This window comes from Lepidochelys kempii, chromosome 5, assembly GCF_965140265.1.
Source record: "Lepidochelys kempii isolate rLepKem1 chromosome 5, rLepKem1.hap2, whole genome shotgun sequence".
Classification (NCBI taxonomy): domain Eukaryota; kingdom Metazoa; phylum Chordata; order Testudines; family Cheloniidae; genus Lepidochelys; species Lepidochelys kempii.
In genome coordinates this window covers 4,425,015-4,438,286 of record NC_133260.1, presented here as the reverse complement: position 1 = coordinate 4,438,286, position 13,272 = coordinate 4,425,015, and positions in this window count along the sequence as shown.

Here is a 13,272-nt window from a genome sequence, read left to right as displayed (position 1 = left end):
CGCGCCCGAACACAGCTGGGAGTGACGGCTTTGCCGGGGTAGCGAGAGCCCCCTGCTATTCCAGGCCCGGACTCCCCCCCGAGACCCCGCGCCCGAACACAGCTGGGAGTGACGGCTTTGCCGGGGTAGCGAGAGCCCCCTGCTATTCCAGGCCCGGACTCCCCCCCGAGAGCCCGCGCCCGAACACAGCTGGGACTGATGGCTTTGCCGGGGTAGCGAGAGCCCCCTGCTATTCCAGGCCGAGGCTCCCCCCCGAGAGCCCATGCCCGAACACAGCTGGGACTGATGGCTTTGCCGGGGTAGCGAGAGCCCCCTGCTATTCCAGGCCGAGGCTCCCCCCCGAGAGCCCGCGCCCGAACACAGCTGGGAGTGACGGCTTTGCCGGGGTAGCGAGAGCCCCCTGCTATTCCAGGCCCGGACTCCCCCCGAGACCCCGTGCCCGAACACAGCTGGGAGTGACGGCTTTGCCGGGGTAGCGAGAGCCCCCTGCTATTCCAGGCCGAGGCTCCCCCCCGAGACCCCGCGCCCGAACACAGCTGGGAGTGACGGCTTTGCGGGGTAGCGAGAGCCCCCTGCTATTCCAGGCCGAGGCTCCCCCCCGAGACCCTGTGCCCGAACACAGCTGGGAGTGACGGCTTTGCCGGGGTAGCGAGAGCCCCCTGCTATTCCAGGCCCGGACTCCCCCCCGAGACCCCGTGCCCGAACACAGCTGGGACTGACAGCTTTGCGGGGTAGCGAGAGCCCCCTGCTATTCCAGGCCGAGGCTCCCCCCCGAGACCCCGTGCCCGAACACAGCTGGGAGTGACGGCTTTGCCGGGGTAGCGAGAGCCCCCTGCTATTCCAGGCCCGGACTCCCCCCCGAGAGCCCATGCCCGAACACAGCTGGGACTGACGGCTTTGCCGGGGTAGCGAGAGCCCCCTGCTATTCCAGGCCGAGGCTCCCCCCCGAGACCCCGTGCCCGAACACAGCTGGGAGTGACGGCTTTGCCGGGGTAGCGAGAGCCCCCTGCTATTCCAGGCCCGGACTCCCCCCCGAGACCCCGCGCCCGAACACAGCTGGGAGTGACGGCTTTGCCGGGGTAGCGAGAGCCCCCTGCTATTCCAGGCCGAGGCTCCCCCCCGAGAGCCCGTGCCCGAACACAGCTGGGAGTGACGGCTTTGCCGGGGTAGCGAGAGCCCCCTGCTATTCCAGGCCCGGACTCCCCCCGAGACCCCGTGCCCGAACACAGCTGGGAGTGACGGCTTTGCCGGGGTAGCGAGAGCCCCCTGCCGCTCACCCCCGAAGCCACCGCCCCAGCAGCTGCTCCAGGGCGGGTCTGCACCTATGCAGAGGCAGCGGCGTGTATTGTGGGCACTGGGCGTTTGGGAGACGACATTGCTACGTTTTGCCGTTCTCCTGCCTTTTCACTCCTTTGGCACAGCTTTGTCCGGGATGCCCATCACCCCAGCAGCCGAGCCCGCTTGTGCGTGCCCGCTCCCTAACATGAGGGGGTAACTGGAAGGCCAGGGCCTGTTCACATACCGTGGGCAGCCGTCTCATGACAGCTCCTGCCAGGCGCTTCCTGAGAAGCTGGCCATTTTGGACCCAGCCAGCTCGTCTCCCTGTGAGACGCCTCGCGCGGTACTCACATTTCAGCCTGAAGCCTCCCCCAGCCCTTGCGGAGTGGGTCAGTTATCCACCCCGTCACCGACAAGGCCTCTGGCTTCTCCAGGGTCACGTGGCTGCAAGCCAGCGGCAGAGTCAGGACGTGAACCCAGGAGTCCTGCGGCCTGCCCCATCCGCCAGCCCACGCAGGAGTGTGATTTATTTCCAGAGGCTCTGGCAGGGCAGGGTAGCATGCTGGCGTCTCACGGGATCACCCCAGAAAGGACCACACGGGCTGGAAATCTCCAGGTCCACCACCGAGGAAGGCTTTCGGTCGCTGCATTGGGCCCTGACCCCCTCGGGGACGCGGCCTTTGGAGAAGCGGACATAGGCGTGGGCACTTGGGCAATTTCTTGGGAGCGTTTGGCCCCTTCTCTTGCTCTCCACCTGCCCCTGCTACTTGGACCAAGCTATCGGTAATGCCAAAGCATGCAAGGAAGTTTTTACTGGGGGGGCAGGGAGGGGAGTAGCGGGGATCCATATACCGAGAGGGCTCTGTCAGCTGGTATCCGAGCCATGTGCTAAGACATCTGAAGCTGTGTCTGCCCCCTGACTGCCTGGCCTGAGCACTCCAAATGCCGGGTGCCCGGGAATGTGCCTGTGGTCAGCGGCACTGGCCAAGCTTTGCTGGTGCAGAGAGGGCTGAGGGTGGAACGGCCCTAGTCCAGCAGTTCTCAAACTGTGGGTCAGGACCCTACAGTGGGTTGCAACCCCATTTTAATGGGATTGCCAGAGCTGACGTTACACTTGCTGGGGACCGGGGCCAAAGCCTGAGCCCCACCACCCAGGGTCAAAGCCAAAGCCTGAGGGATTCAGCCCTGGGTGGTGGGGCTCAGGTTACAGGCACCCCACCTGGCCCCGGCCGGGGTGTCAGAGCTCGGGCAGGCTCAGGCTTCGGTCCCCCTTCCTGGGTGGTGCAGTAACTTTTGTTGTCAGAAGGGGGTCGCGGTGCAATGAAGTTTGAGAACCCCTGGCCTAGTCACACCCTGCCTTGAGCCAGCGGAGTAGCCTGTGTGTCCCGGCTCTGGCCCTCAGGTCTTTGGAACAGAAACCCTCCTTCCTAGGCCCTTTTGTTGTTATTCAACTTGCTTACTGATGCCCCCCCAGGACAGCTCGTCAGGGCTAGAATAACGGGTCTTGATTGTCGGGGGGGCAAGCGGAGACCTCGGCCCATCTGGGCTCACCGAAGGGAGCGAACGATGATGGTTTATAAAACTCCACTGCAGCTTGCTATGTTTGCGGACGGAGAGACCCCACATCAAAGACTCTTTCTGCTCCCTCCGCTCGGAGGCCCCTCCATCAGGGTCAGCTATAACATCCTGTGACAGCCCCCCGCCTCTCTCCAGCCTGGAGCTCATGGAGAGGCCATTGCAAATAATACTGAGCAGGGAAGTGTGGGAGCTTTGAGTGCTCCCCGCCCTGCAGGGGTGTTACCCCTAGACTACATCTCGTGGCGGTTACAGCCAGGAGGAGGCAAATACAACAGGGCTACCTGTAGGGCCCTGGCTTCCCTTTGGCCCCTTGACATGCTGCGGGGAGGCACCTGGCATCTCGGTGCACACTGCCGCCCCATCCTCCGGCTCCTTCTGTCTGGGGAGTGAGAGCAAATCCTGCGCGGGCACCGCTGCGTGAGACTGAGCTCCCCGCAGCTGCCCCTGCAGGGAGCGTGCTGGGGGACGCTCCACAGCTCAGCCCTCCGCCCCTTTGGTGGTGCGTGCTCGACACCTCGACCTGCCTTTGCTCCTGGCAGGGTCCACGTCCGGGATACATCAGCCCAGCGTCCTAGTGCATGGAAGGCAAGGTTAAACGCTGGCGACACCACCGGGCACTCGAGGGCTCTGTGTCTAGCAGGCAAAGGCAGAGCGAGATCCAGCAGCTGGACGTGGAAGCTAGAAAATTTCAGGCTAGAAATGAGGCGCACATTTCTGACAGGGAGGGGGACCTCCCTGCTGGAACACCTTACCCGGGGACAGGGTGGATTTTTCGTCACAGGGAGTCTGGAAATCAAGACGGGACGTCCCTTTCTTACAGATCCGCTGCAGCTCAAACAGAAGTGACGGGTTTGATCCCGGAATCCCTGGGGGAGGTTCTCCGGCCTGTGATATGCAGGAAGTCAGTTCATTAATTATCCCTTCTGGCCTTGGAATCTACAAATCCTGCCTCTGGAGGGACCCACTCAAAGTGGAAGTGGGAAGTCTCTTCCACACCTTGTTCAGTCCTCGGCCTCTGTGCTGAGATTGTCAAGGGCCAGTTAGTGCCAGGGGTAGGGTGGTTTGTGCCATGTGGGAACAGACCTCACGACTAGGACTTTGACTGGAACCTACCAAGCTTGTCCTGGGCAGAGGCCCTTGACCAGAATGCGCTGGGCATAGCAGCGGGGAACGTTATCACAGAGGTTGCTGGTTCCCAGAGCTGGTTGGGAAGCCATTTTCCATCGGCGAAGGACCTGCCTTCAAAATCACGCTGGGTTTGCTGACATTGCATTTAAGGGAAAAGAACAAACAACCGCAAAAAGTTCTGATGGTGTCAAACCGTCCCGTTCCTGACATTATTGGAACGAAATGTTTTGATCTGTCATTTTTGCAACAAGTTTTCATTTAGCTTCTAAAGCTCTATTTGAATGTAACATAACATTTGAACATGTGAAATTGGAACAAACCATTTCGATTAACCCCCAAAGGAAATCCTCCCCCCCCCGCCAGAATTTTCCCACATGGAGGATTTCAAAGGTTTCCGATTCACAATGAAGCCAGATTTCAAAATCCTTCACAGGGTGGAGCAGTCGTCCGCTGGCCAGCTCTACTAGTTACACACCGATGTGTGGTGGAGATAGGTTTGCTAGGGATTAAGGCTATCAGGATTGAGACGCGGGCAATCTGGAGTCACTGCCCTGCTCTGTCTTGGGCAAGTCGTGGCAGCTCTCCAGGCCTCGATTCCCCATCGGGAGAAAGGAGATAATAACGCTTCCTCAGCCTTGGTCTGAGCTGCAGGCTCCGAGGGGCAGGGGCGGCGTATCGCTTTGTGCGGGTACGTCTGCACGGGGGCTGGAGGGATAACGCCCGGGTCGTGTAGGTGTACCTGCCCTCGCTCTGATTGCACCAGCATGCCCAACTTCGTGGAGTAGCTGCAGCTGCCCGGGTGGTGGCTGCTTGTGTACGTGCCCAGTGTGCCAGATGGGCTTGGTCTCAGGTTGGCTGCTGTGGCTACGCTGCTATTTTTAGCACGCTAGTTCGTGTCTGCCCACCGGAGCTGCAAATTACACCGCCCGGCGTCAGTGTAGCCATTCCCTGAGCGGGCAGTGCCCAGCACAGAGGGGCCCAGATCCGGGCTGGGCCCGCCGCGTGCCACCGTAAGACATAATACACTAGAATACAGTCAGCCATCCAAAGGGAGGAGACGAGACCCACGTGACCCGTGGTTTCCCTCAGGGGCCGGTGGGTTTTGGAGCATGGCACAAGCAGTGATAAGCCCTATTTGCCACGTTCCCCTTTATGTTTTTCCCCACTGTGCTGCTGTAATGAGTCTGAATTAGACCTGTGCCGTTCCTGCTCAGCCTTTGTGGGGCTTAATTAGCCCTCTGCATTCTCCCAGCAATTAGCACGGCCCATAATCTTCCCTGGGAGCCATGCAAACAAACAACAACGAAAGGAGGCCAGACTTCCGGGAGACACTTTCATTTCGTGCCTAAGCCAGTACCAGAGCACCAATTACTCTGCTTCTGAGCCCACACAGCTGCATTAGCACCCTTCAGGCTGTCTCCTTTCCATCAATCATGCAGTCTCTCTGATCAGCCCAGACAGCAGAAGTGGGTTATAAAGACAAGAATCAATCAGAGATGCTATTAGATAAACAGAGCGGCAAAAGCCAGATTAATGCTCAGCTGTTTCTTCAAAGCGATTAAAAACAAACCAGTTAATTGCTCATTAGGTGTCTTCAGCTCAGTCGGATCAACCTCCGGAGGGCGAGTGACTCCACACGGGGTTCAGATGCTCAGTGTTTGGGTGCCATGAGGTTCACGGTGCCATCCTTCTTCCCCTTTGGAGCGCCAGCCTCGTGTGGGATGGCATGAGAAAAGCCTGTCTGCTTAATGACTGACAACAAAAATTAGTACACCACCCCAGGAAGGGGGACCAAAGCCTGAGTGCACCTCAGACCCACTGCCCCGGGTTGGGGGACCAAAACCAAAGCCCGAGCTCCACTGCCGTGGGTGGGCGAAAGCTGAAACCCAAAGCCTTCGACACCAGGCAGGGGGCTGGTAACCTGAGCCCCAAAACCTAGGGCTGAAGCCCTTGGCCTTCAGCTTTGGCCCCAGGCGGTGGGGCTCAGGCTTTGGCTTCGGCCCCAGGCCCCAGCAAGTCTAAGCCAGCCTTGGTGACCCACTTTGGGGTCCCAAACCACAGTTTGAGAACAACTGGACTAAAGCATCTCTTCTGGAGAGGGAACTAGCCTTGATCTGAAGGTAGCAGGAGAGGGAGAACCCACCACTTCCCTTTGGAGCTTGTTGCTGTGGTTAAGCGCCCTCCTTGCTAAACCATTGTGTCTTATTTCTCACTGGACATGGGCTGGCTTTAACTTCCAGCTATTGGCTCTTGATATAGCCCCAAGGTTACATACCTGGCCCAGTCACTGACCCCCTGTGCGTCCTTGGCCAGGGCACCTGAACTTCCTGGCCGTGGTCCTGCCCCAGGGGAGTTTTGCGGTTGCCTTCAGTGAGTGCGGACTAAGCTCTGTGTCCTCCATTGTCTCCACCTGTCCCATGGGGATGCTCAGACACTGTTTGCCTACCTCCCAGTGCCTACCTGGTCAGCCTGGAAAGGACCCGGGGCATGTCTCAAGGTCAGTGACCTAGTTCCGTGGTACCCTGATCAGCCCCGTATATTTTTAACAGCCGCCAGGCTGGCATGAGTATCCAGTGGCTTGCTCTGCCAATGCCATGGCTCTCCAGCCAGCCCCAAAGACCCAGATTCCTGTGACTGGCAGAGACATTGGAGGTTCAGAGACACATCAATACCCGGTGGGACTCTTGTGAGCCTGCTGGGTCTCTAAGAGGAAGTGGCTAAAGAGGTGCATGGAGAGGGACAGAGTTTAGGGGTTCACCGAGCCAGGCATGCAATATGTTTCTATCCATTGCGCTGCTGATGGATCGTTTAAATGAAAGCATTTGAATGCACGGAGCCCTGTCTGTTTGCTCTGGGAGCCAGTATCATTCCCAAGAGCTCCCTGTCCACCATTCCCATGGGATGGGCCTTTCCCCGAGGGACACGAGGAAATGCACCAACATGCAGCAGGGAGACAAACATTTACAAACACCCACCAACCAGGTTTGAGCTTGGGATGACGGCTCTGCTCCTTCCATCCAGCCCTGGTTCTAGACCCAGTCTTGGCTTCCCCTGCTCACTCCTATTTCAAAGGGGGTGAAGCCAGCGGGTGGTTGGAGCGCCGGAGAGCAGCCAAGTGCTGAGGTTTCCTGACTGGGAGGAAGAGACATGTCTTGCCACGTGTGCTGAGCACACACAGCTTTCCAAGGGGAGAGGCGGCAAAACATACATGTCTTGAGATCTGCAAAGTGTCCTGCTCTGCACAAAATGTCCTGGCTTTTGCACCGCCTGCTCTCAGCCGTGGATGTCTCCATTAACTGAGATTAATGGGACCTCCCCTGGCCCGTCGCTCAGCTGCTGAAGCAGCCTTCAGTATTACAAAATCTTGCCTAACATTTCAACTATATTTGCCTCTTTTACTCCTCTGCCCCTCAGTGCTTGGCTCTGTCCTTGGGTGCGCTCTTTGCAGTTCTCATGATTCCCCCCAGCTGCCTGTCCTCCAGACAGATCAAGGCCCAGTGCCCTCCACCTTTCCTTCCTTTCCCAAACCCCTCATCATTTCTGCTCCTCTCGGCTCCGTTCTCTCCAATTTCCCTGCTGGAATGCAGCACTCAGGGCTGAACCCAGGGCTCCGAACAAGAAATCAAGCATAGCCGGTCGAGTTCATCACACATTTCTCATATGGCGCTTCCAATGGCTTTCTGGAATAGCACCCCACTGCTAATGCCTGTTGCATTTCTCCTCCAATCTGTCCCCAGCCCCAGATAACCCTCTGGCTACGGATGCCCAGGGCCATCACCCCTGGGGAGTTTCCGTATTCCTTCCAGTGTGTAGCAACCTTACATGTGTCAGCGTCAAATCCTGGGTGAGTGATCAAAGCCCGTTTCTCCAGTTCATCTGTTTCACATGGCATTTATGGACCCATCCATGGAAATATTTGCAGGTCAATCCTGGGGCCGGGTTGTCTGTGGGTCTAATTACCCCTTTCCCCGTTTCATGTCATTAAAGGAACTGATCCACAAATGACTGGCCTCCATTTCAAAGGCCTTTCCTGGCTTAGCCCCAGCCCTGGCCACCATCCCAGACTCTTTCAGGCCTTTGAGTCCCTTCCCATCTCAGCCCCGGAGGCCTCTACTCTGTCAGTGATCCCTGCCTTCATCACTCATTTGTCAAAGTGTCTGGCCAGCCCCCCAATCCACCAGAAAGAGCCCCCCTTTCCAGTGGCTTGGCAGTCAGCGCTCACCTTTTGGGGTTCACACTCTAATTCCCCTCTCCCTGCCCAGGATTGCAGCTCTATCCACTGACATCACTATTCCCACTGCCTCGGCTGTATCGACTGCCTCGTTACCCCGGCAAAGGAAGACGGTTAAGTGAGATTGGCCTGATTTGTTCTGGCTAAGCCTGTGCCTTGCTTGCTGCCTTAGGACACGGTGGGTACTCGCCCATGGGCTGCGTTCAGCGTTGTTCCAGCCATTTACCAGGTCTTGACGTAGTGTCTTCTGTGCTTGCCATAAAGCAAAATCTGGGTGGGAGCATCTTCAGCCAGAAACACGCGGCCATTTTGCTTCGTGCACAAGGGGCTCACCCGGGGGAGAGATTCGCGTAGGTGAGTCACAGCATCGGAAATGGGAACCACCCCTCAGGGCTGTGAAGCCCAAGATTCATCTTAGGATGGAAGGTGCAGAACACCCGAAGCTGTGCCAGCCAGCTCCTACTGCTGCCCCAACAGCTAATGCCCTCCTTGGCTGTCCAAACGGGGGACTCTGGAGTAGGCACAGGGAGGTTATTTTATCTCTGTATTGGGCACTGGTGCGACCGCTGCTGGAATCCTGGGTCCAGGTCCGGTGCCCACAATTCCAGAAGGATGTTGAGAAACTGGACAAAGTTCAGAGAAGAGCCACAAAGATGACTTAAGGACCAGACAGCATGTCCAAGTGAGAGACTCAAGGGGCTCCGTCTATTAAGCTTATCAAAGAGAAGGTTAATGGGTGACCTGCCCACAGTCTATAAATACCTATGCAGGGAACAAATATTTAATAACTGGCTCTGCAGTTGAGCAGAGAAAGGCATCGAGAGATCCAGTGGCTGGATCCAGCTAGCCAAATTCAGACTGGAAATAAGATGCAAATTTGATGACAACATGGTGGCTTCTCCATCACTGGAAAGTTTTAAATCAAATTTGGAAGTTTTTCCAACAGATCGGCTCTAGTTGGAACAGGAACTAAGGCAGGGAAGTCTTGCGGCCTGTGTTAGACAGGAGGCCAGACTAGAGGAGCACAGAGATCCCTTCTGGCCCTGGAATCTATGAATCTGCCATTTGGTTCTGCACCTTCCATCCTACGGTGGATCTTGGGCTGCTGCAGGCTGGCACCTAAACACTGTGGGCTGGGGTAGGAGGCGAGCAGCGGTGATGCACTCACCCAGAACGGAAACCTAGTGTGGCGTCTCACCTGGGACATGGACCACCCCTTCTGGGCTAGCCAGTCAACTGACCAGCCTCGCTCCAGGTGATGGAGCTCCCGCCATGTCCTTAGGGGTGCAGATACCATAGTCTGTGAGAGCTCACTGCCGGCAAACATCTCCAGCCACTGAGCCTCAACTCCTGAACCGTCCACGGCCCTGCTCCCCCAGCCTCTCTCCTTCCAAAGCAGCACCTGGGATGGGATTGACTGTGGGGAAGCCGTGGGGACCCATTCTGCACAGTCTGGATTTCATGTTATGTGACGCAGCGGTCTCTCTGAACGCTGTGATTCCCGCTTCCTCCCTCTACGGGATCCTTCTGTGAAGTGGAAGGCCGAGACGCCAAAGTTAGTAACATTCATGCACAGCTGTGCATAATGCTGCTGGGATGCTCAGCGTCCAGGCCTCTACCATTCTCCTTCCTGGGCTGCCTTCATGCGGCAGTAGGGTTTGGCATTTGTCACAGGGTAGCCAGCACCCTGCCTACCTGTGCCAGGCTAAGCACTGAGCCTAATAAAGGCTTATAAGGGCTCAGACGGGAAGGCCCAGAACACGGAGGAAGCTCCCGAGCAGAAAGACGTCTTGAGGAGCCGGGTAGGGGGCTCAGCGGGAAAGGGAACCTCGGAAAGGCACCGAAGGTTTCCGACAGGATGGAGCTAGGCGGGCCAATGCCGTAGGGAGACCTGGTGCCAGTGAAAGGATTTTCCCAGGCAGCGGCAGGCAGGGAACTTGATGCTGCTCCAGAGAAGAGCTGCAGTGGTTTGAGCTCTATGGGTCTCCGACTCCAGAGAGGGAGCCCTTTCCCGGGTGATGGTGCGAGGCCTTGCTCCAGAGGCCTTACTGGTAAGGAGCCTGGCAGAGGAGATGGATGACTCGGGGCGAGGGGTGGGGCAGCCAGACAAATATTACTTCGCGCCCCCTCAGCTAAAACACTGGAGTTAAGGCCTGTTTTGCAAACCATATTCAGCCTTTGGTTAAATTAACTAGGCCCTTGAAGGGGCATTGCTCACTATACACAAGACTGGTTTACTTATTGATAGCCCCTAAGGGGAAACTGAGGCAGGGATAGCCACTGTGATTCTGCATCAGGCCACCGAGCGGGCATGCAGGGAGACAGGCTAGCTTCAACTGAAGGGGGTGCTTCAGCTGTGAAGGCCCCACCAGAGCTGTACTGCTTCCCAATCGTCATGTCAAAGATGCGACGCTCGGTGCTGCGGGAGGGTGCCCAATCGCTGAGGGAGAATGACCTCTTACCTAAGTTTTCAGCACCGTGGTAGCTGCTACCCAGGGAAGTTAGGCCCCCAAATACATTTTTGGCTCTTGGCCTGAGTGCCTTTCCATGGTACGGGCACACCTTTGCTGGATCATTCTTTGGTTAAACAGCTGACCCAATCTTCTACTCAATGGCTCGGTGTGGTGCTCCCCAGCCCCGCCGGTATGGCCCAAAACCTCTGGCCCAACTGACGCTCGATCTGTCTGCTCAGCTGGACCCAAGAGACAGCTGCTATTCTAATTGCTTTCCCATTAGGAGATGCGTTTTCCCTGCCAGGTCCCCGTCCAAAGAGCCGGCTGACATTGTAAATCACCCTGGCTTTCGGGGCTGTGAATCCATAATTAGTGCATAATTAATTAGCAGCTGTTTTCCACACTAATGACACATTAATAAATGATGAAGGCATGTTGTCGGGTAATGGAACATTAACGATGAAACATGATCCTGTGTGAAGCCTGCTGATTCGCCATGCTGCTGGAGCGGGGAAGCGGGGCGTGTAGGAAGGTGAGTTCGGAGCTAACAAGCCCCTTGCCAGGCTCCACCCCCCATGACCATGGAACCTTCCGCGAGACCCCGGCTGGCTTCACGTGTCCTTCACACGTCACAGCTAGGTGTTTTTGGTCACCTGCCTCAGTGCTCTGGTCACCGCCAGCTTCACAGGCAGGACTAGGCCTCCCGGGCCAGATCCTGACCTATGCTACAGCCTCTTTGTCCTGCACCCGGCGTAAGGGGTGTGGCTAAGGAAAAGGGGTGTGGCTGGAGCAGGGCAATCCCCCGCAGGCACAGCAGTCCTCGCGGGAGGAGGGCTGTTACTAGTCCCCATCCCAGAGGCTGCTCACACTTAGTTTGGGGTGGATGAATTGGCCCCCAGCAGCTCCAGGGATCAGAGAGAGAAAAGTAGCATCCAGCCATTTCCCAACTCTGACCTCATGTCCTGCCCTGACTGCAGCTGGGTTGGACCCCAGGATCGCCACCCTGATGGAAAAACCCGAATGTGGGCAATTTCTACACTGGGTAAAATGCTAAAAATCCCTTTTGCAAACTCGAACGTTTTGGAGTGCTCAGAAACCTGCTCGGTTGCTACCGGGACCCAACCGCCAAGCCTGCCCGGGTTCATCCAGCCCTCGGCGAAATCGCCACTGCTGGCAGGAAACCAGCTGGAGGCTTACCGAAGAGGGCTCTTGCTTGGCATGGAGTTGTCTCTGCCGTTATGCTCTTCGGCACCAGGCGACGGTCCACCAGCATTGCACAGCCCGGGCACCTCAGAACGAGAAAGAAGGCTGCTGGGTTTGAGCCACAAGCCGCTGTGCAGAGGGACTTCTCTCAGACTGAGGGCGGGCTCTCCATTTTGGGGTATTTCCCTGGGGGAGGGTTGCCAGGGGTGTCTGCACTGCAGCCCTCTGGCGCTGATTGTGGGGACAGCCAGACGGACAGCTAGATTAGGTCATTTCTTTTGACAGCCAAGTGCAATATTCATTTTTTCCCCAGTTTGGGCCCCGATTCAGCAAAGCACGTGCTCAGCTCTAAGCATCTGCCTAATCCACCGGATGCCACTGGGGCCGCTTGTGCGCCTAAAGCTAAGTGTGTGGGTCAGGGCTTTGCTGAGCTGGGAGGAGAATCCGTTTCCAGACTTGCCAATTTACTAACAACCTGGTTCCTTCCCCACCGAGCAGTAAGTATGTGGATTAGCATCACTCCTGCACCTGCCACGGCACTATCATGGGGCCATGTTTGTTTCAGGTAAGAGGCAGGTTTCTGGCCAGTCCAGAAAAGATGTACTAGGAGCAGGGGCTAGCTCAGGGGTTCTCAAACGTTTGTACTGGCGACCCCTTTCACACACCAAGCCTCTGAGTGCAACTCCCCGCTCATAAATTAAAAGGGGGGGGGAATTTAATGTAATTTTAATTTCACGGGGGCCAAGGCTGTCAGCCCCGCTCCTGGCAGAGCTGGGGCTGTCAGCTCCCACCAGGCATAGGGCTGACAGCTTGCGACCCCCAGGTGATAACCTCACAACCCCCCCCCCCCCAGTTTGAGAACCCGTGGCTAGATCCTGCCGCTGACACGCTCCCTTTGCTAAACCGTCCTCCTGGCTTGGCGAACAGCCACTTCCCCTCCGAATGCTGGCTGTGGGGCCCGCCAAAATTCCTGTTTGGGGTGAATCAAAAGCCACTGGAGTCTTAGGCGCCATCCCTGGGATCCGCCAGAGGCCAGACCCAGGGCCGTTTCATACCCCCTGCAACCATGGGTCACACTCAGAGACACCTTTGCTCTGTATTTTTATTTCCCAGCAGCAGCCAAAGTAGCCTGGAGCTGGAAGAGCTGCAGCAAGGCCCCAGTGTCATGCTTCTAGGGCAGGGCAGGAAGAGCAAACGCCAACGCGGTTGCATGGGGCGTGGCTGGGGAATGGCAATAAAGGGACGGGCAGTCTCCAGCATCCTTCTGGCAGACTCAGTGCAGCCCAGGTAGGCCCCATCCGGTCGTAGGGCGTAACCTGCCCCATACCTGTAGAGCACATCTGACCCCCAAGCTGTAGCTTTAGGGATCACTGCTCCCCATAATGTAGACAGGTGAAAAGC